The following is a 6,542-nucleotide window of genomic DNA, read 5'->3' as shown; positions in this document are numbered from 1 at the left end:
ATTCAAAGAGAGAGAGAGATAGAGAGAGAGAGTGTGTGTGTGTGTGAGATATATAAAAGATTCTCTCGGAATTGAAATCTATTGAAGGGAATGAGGTGAGGGAGAGTGAGAGTACGTGAATGTGACAGCAGTATACTTTAATTTTTAATTTTATTTTATTTTAATTTGAGGGGAAGTCCGTTGCCACTATTTGGAGGTAGATATGTTTTGAATGAAGTCCACCCAACCAAGAAAGATAAATAACAACTCTTATAGGGAATCGAACTAGAAAGTTTATGTTGCCAATTCAGCGGTCCAAATAACTTTGTAATTTTTATTTTTTATTTTTTACTATATACGGATCGGAGTATAATTTAGAAATAAGGGTCAAATAGACTATTGAACTACACACCAAAATGTAATTAGGTCATCGAACTCAAAAAAAAATACAATTACTTCTCTGAACAACACAAAGTCATGTAATTAGGTCCAAAATGTCCTTTTTACCTGAAACTTTGTTGACGTGGAGATTGCGGATTTTAAAAATAATTTTTAAATTAATTTTAAATAAAAAAATTAAAAAAAAAAAACAGAACGAAGACCTTTGTCTCCCTGGCCATGGAGACGAAGGTCTCTTCGTCTCTCCTCCATGGCCAAGGAGACAAAGGGACCTTCGTCTGCTGCCATGGAGATGAAGATGGTCAGAGACGAAGTCGTTTTTTTTTTTTTTTTGAATTTTAATTAATTTTTTTATTTAAAATTATTTTTAAAAATCTGCAACTTTCTTGTCAGCAAAGTTTCAAGTAAACAAATATTTTGGACCTAATTGCATGAATTTATGTGATTCAAGGACCTAATTACTTTTATTTTGAGTTCGATGACCTAATTACAGTTTGGTGTGCGGTTCAGTGGCCTATTTGACTATTATTCCTATAATTTATGGCATTTTTTAATTAACTTTCCTTACATTGTCAAATTACAATTCTTGACCTTGTGTGTCAATATCAATCTTTATCTCCGGCGAGGAGTCGGACCGGCAACCACCACACACTTCTCGGCGAGCTACCGGAATCACTTGTATATTCCAGGATTAAATACTACCCTGGCCATGGATGTTGGGTTTTTTAGAAAAATGTCGTAGGTTTATATGGACTACGATTGATATAGGCTGGGATATATATAGAGGATAATTTCTGTGACATGTGCAGGACACTGCCTTAAAAGCTTATATCCGGAGACTGTGCGGTCTTTAACCCGGGAGCTTTCGACTGGCTCACACAGAAGTACTCACGCACTCTGTTGCACTTATAGAGATACGTATTCACGGAGCTTGAGAGCTTATTTTTTCAGGTGTAAAGAAACAGGTCTGGGGAGACAGGTATTTATAGTAGTGAGAATAACTGTCTCCCCTGTACCAGCCACAAAAAGTCGAGAATTTGGAGTGAGGGAACGCGATTTGCGTTCAGATGTGCCCACTAACGCACTAGCTTTTCTCTTGTCCACAAGTTTAATTCTGACCGCGTAGAATTATTCTGTATGTGTAGAAATAGCTAAAAACTCGGACAAAATTATAATGCCGTGTAAAACTTTGACCCCACCACACTGTGCGAACCGAGCCAAGCGGGCGGCGGCGTGCGCGGGAATCCCCCTTTTCCCTCCCTTGAAAACATTTCAAGGACTCCAAAAGGAGTGGTATTTAAATGATGGGAAAAGTGTCTCTAGGAAACCAATGTGGGATAAGTAGCAAGGCAAAAGCACTACACCCTTTTGAATGTTACTTCCAACAATGGATTCAGGCACGTGCTGTGGAATTTCAGCAATGAAGTTTCACTGTATCTTTTTTTTTTTTTTTATGGATTATGAGAAGTGATGGCACTATTGATATGATGTAAACATATTAACCAACTGATTTGACAAGTTATGATATAAAGGATTTTTCTTATTCATAATTCAAATTTAATTTATAATATTAAAAAAACATTATAGTTCTAAATGTTTAGAAAAATTGAAATATAGTTTATAATTCAAGGATTGAACTCTTTAGAAAAGTTAAAGGTAAAAAATTAAAAATTTAAATACCAAATATAACTAAATACAGAGAGTAACATATTCTTTTCATATTCTATTATTATGACTGTCAATGTATTAGAATTTGCAGCTATCTTGAATAGATGAACAGTAAAAGAAATTATCAGATCAGTGTCGAACCCCAGTACGTGGTGGGTGCATTGATTCTTTGAATGAACAAGATTGAGAAAGTACGTATATAATATGAGTGTTTACAAAAAATAGATTAAATTAGAAAACTAAATAAATAAAACCATGAAGTTACAAAAATGTTGTTAAAATTAAATGGATGTAATAACTCCAAAAAATTCCTATATGATTTATATTTCTCCGGTGTTTTCCATTTAGCCTTGTTCACCGAGTTTGGTCTTGTTCAACTATTTTTGTACAAAATAATTTCTTTTTCTTTCTGTAATAAACTAAAACATAGAGTTAAAATTTTACTCTCTAAATACCGATATCATCTCCATATATTTTCATCTAGGCTTAATTACTTCGTAAAATTGCTTCTTCTTCTTCTTCTTTTTTGTTCCTAGTGGGCAATATATAGATCCGTATTATTATTAGCTAAATTCTATGAGAGAGAAAGGATTCTGCATGTGAGAAATCTATAAATTAGGAAGAAGTGATAGGACAAACTGACAAAAGATATATGTAGAGATAATCTTTTACTGTGCAATGGATTCATATGATAATGATGGGCAAACCAATGACTCAATGAGTGATCCTGCAAGTGTCATGCGTCTCATCAGGCCGAAAGGGTGAAGTAGTAACTGAAGATTTCCAACTCAAATAAAAAATAAAAAAAAATAAAAATCTCATTTTAAAGGGGCCATGTGATTTATTTTTTGACATATATAGTTTGTGATAATATATAAAAGCCATATTGGAATGCATGATAAGTTAAAAGAGAATTATCACTGATTAAAATGATGCAGGAATCCCAACGAATAAAAAATTAGCTTGTCATCTCCCTTCTTTCCCTGTTTGTAATATACGGAGTAATATTTAATTTCCTGCACTCCATTCTTCAAAAATAAAAATCAAAAAATTCCTGCACTCCAATGACCATATAGATATTAGATACAGACGAACAGACAGCAGCTTTATTTTGCTTTGTCCGACACAATCATTAATTTCCAGTCAAAAACCTAAGATCGATCGATCATCTCCAGTTATTAGTTGCTTGCATGTGGTATCCATTTGGCATTCAAATCAAGGCCTGATTGATCATAAGCACAGATTTGACAATACAAATTGAAATTTTGGCAATTGTTGTTGTGAAAAGATTAAATTAAAAGAAACACTAATACAAATGATGTGGTATTGTTATAATTTTTTTAAATAACATATAGCTACTGTTACGTTGTACTAACAAAATAATTGCTAAAAGTGCAATTTTAAAAAATCGGAGTATTTTGCTACTGTTCTAAATACAACAATAGCTAAAAGTACATTTAAATTTATTTAAACCGTTCAAATCAAATAAAAAAAAAATGTAATGCAACTGTGAATATTTCCATATCTCCTTAGCTTATTATTCACAAACCCTAGCATTAAGCGATGGTTGCGAGACGTGAGCCTTGGCCAACCATCATGGATGAAAGCTGTTGTGACCCATGAATAATAAATATGACAGATAAAATGAGACAGATGTAGTATATATATATATATATATATATATATATATTAATAAAAAATAAAAATATTTATAAATATCATATTAATAAAAATGATATACAATTTATTCCAATCATTTCATACTTTATAATAAATATTTATTATTGTCTTCTGTAGTTATTGTTATAAATATTATTGTTTTATGGCCATTATCTCTCACAAACCCATGATCTTCCCCATTTATGATATCATTATATTGTAACTGTTATCATTGTGATGTATATATGTTTGATTCAATGCTTAATGAGAATGGAGGTTTATTCTGGAGTTGATTCATTCTTGATTTTTCTGTTCTTTTCATTTCATGGATACCACCAAAGTATAACACGTTATCAGCCCTTGCTCTAACCAACTAAGGTTTCGGCCGAGACAGGTCAATGCTTTTTCCGGTGGGTTGTAGAGACGTCTGTTTATCTCCATCGGTGATCCGTCGGCTACAGGCTGGTGATGAGGGTTCGGGATGCTCCAGTGACGTCTCCAACACCCACCATCTTTACACCGATCAGTTTGCGATCTCTCAAATCGCGATCCAGGGTTCGACTATTGAAGCTTTGTCCATGGCAGGTTGCTTTTCGCGGATGAAGATCGATGACGATCGTTCCCTCCGCGCGCCTCAGGCCACCGACGATTAGTCCTCCTTCCTCTCTCCCTGCTTTCGATCGGTCACGCCCCCCAGAAAGCGTCGCGACCCATCGACCGATGCGGCTATTAGCCGGCGATCTACATTCGATGTAGGCTGTAGATCCGTGGCAGACTAGATATATACAGAGCAAGAAAAATGGAGTTGGGGCGGCGTCTTGCAGTTTGCTGCGGCGGTCCGACGAGTCTTGGATTTCTTCAAAAAGGCAGCTTTCTCTTCCAAACGCGCTTGGATTCAGGCCAGGGCGTTTTGGTCTCAAAACCGTCTCCCTCCAATAATATAATGATGTCGGCTGCTTCCTCCTCGACGATGGCACCAGCGTCATCGAACTCAAGCTCTCTGCCGACTACCTACAAAATGATGCCTGGGAATTAGGTATGTTTGTAATGTTTGTTGGAGGATATATATTCTGTCAGAAAAGATGGGACCTCAGCTCGTTTAAGGCTTGCAGTCCAGTGGTCTGAGTTCTGAGAATACTTCTAGAAGTGCAGGCAGAGAAAGAAATTGTGGTAAATGAGAAAAAGGAAAAATATTATATTAATGGTGATGATCTTCATTCTCTGGGCAAGGACACCTCAACCGACGTGCATCACGTCAGCACCAATCAAGGAGACAACAACCACCAATCTGCCACCCCCATTGAGCATCCACACTAGCTACATATATAGCCTAGTCGCCCTCGATGTCCCTACGGTCGGTGTGCAGGACAATTGCACCAAACTAGTTGCTACATACTGCACTGGGAATCTTCTGTTGTTTTTCCCCTACTGCGTGCTCCCGTCCAAACTGGTTGTTGTTGTCCAAAATTGTTGGAGAATCCAATCACTGTGTACTACTGACTAGGAGCAAGTGGTATTACAAGTTATCAAATTGGAATCTATAAACCACTTGCCACTGGGAAGTCAGGACAAGCCATGTGGATTTTACAAAGGTGTCACCCAAGCACGTTGAACGATTAAAGTATGCTCCCTATCTTCGGTGATGAAGGGTATTTTTCTCATATTCTTTTCTAATTTATAAATTAATGAGATATACCTTATCATGCCATGTTCTGTGCATATTGTACAGGCCTCCATATTTATAATATATGTGCATGACTCAAAATAATCTCATGCTGATTAGAATATGGACTATCTTTTTTGACATTGATTCTTGAAATCTTTTGACCTCTTTTCGACCTTTTTTTGTCATTAAATTGAGTTCTATATAGATTGTGACAATTATTTGCTATAGGTCGTTAATGTTGAGGTTATAAGTGAGATTATAACATGAATTCTCAACATGGCTTTAATTGTTAGGTTGCATATGTTGTTGCTAAACTGCCTAACTTCTAAACATATCTTTGTCCAGAAGACAAATTCATAGCACTAATTATAAGATAACAACACTAAGGCAAATTATATGACTCAGATGTAGACATTGACTTGATATTAATTCAAAAGTCCATGATTATTTGTTCAATTCAAAGGCCTATTTATGATGCTAGTTTTTATTGGACACAAGTCCTGAATAGTGAGGACATCAAATTTTAGTGCTTAAACAAAATGATAGTCATTTTTTTTAATATAGTGTTGCCCAGAAGGTAAACCAAGAGCACTAATTTATCCGTCACTCATTATCTTGCCGGTCATTTACAATAGTCACATTGTACTCCAGTAGTAGTACATGACAAAATTACACTAAGTGTTTTGAATGTCATTAATTTTTATAAGAAACCAAAAACTGTTTTTTTGGAATAAACTCTCTGTGTTTTAAATCTTCCAATGTCTTTAGTCTTTATTGGGTTACTTTCTAATAAGGTCTGGAAGACCTCAAATGAGATTGATCTTTAAAGGTGCCTAATGGCTCATGAATGAAGTTTGCATTTTCTATTTCTAATGCTATGATACTCTTCGAAAGTCAAAATTGACTCACATCATGTTGGTTTGCCTGAAGCAAACAAGTTGTGATTTTTTTACACATAGTAATCACTGCCTGAAAATTTTGACCGGCGCAGTTTGAAAATTAAATTCGTGAAAAATACTTCTTGAACTCCTTTTGACATGGAATTTTTTTCTGGAGAACCTAGACTCGTGGTATTTGATGTCTATAAAAATATTTTGTTAAAAATATGCTTTGGTTATTTCAGAAAAATTTGTAAAGTTTTGGCAGTGTGCCGCCAATTATTTTTCTGCCT

The sequence above is a fragment of the Ipomoea nil genome, unplaced genomic scaffold (assembly GCF_001879475.1).
Source record: "Ipomoea nil cultivar Tokyo-kokei standard unplaced genomic scaffold, Asagao_1.1 scaffold1932, whole genome shotgun sequence".
Lineage (NCBI taxonomy): Eukaryota > Viridiplantae > Streptophyta > Magnoliopsida > Solanales > Convolvulaceae > Ipomoea > Ipomoea nil.
This window is presented reverse-complemented; position numbering follows the sequence as displayed.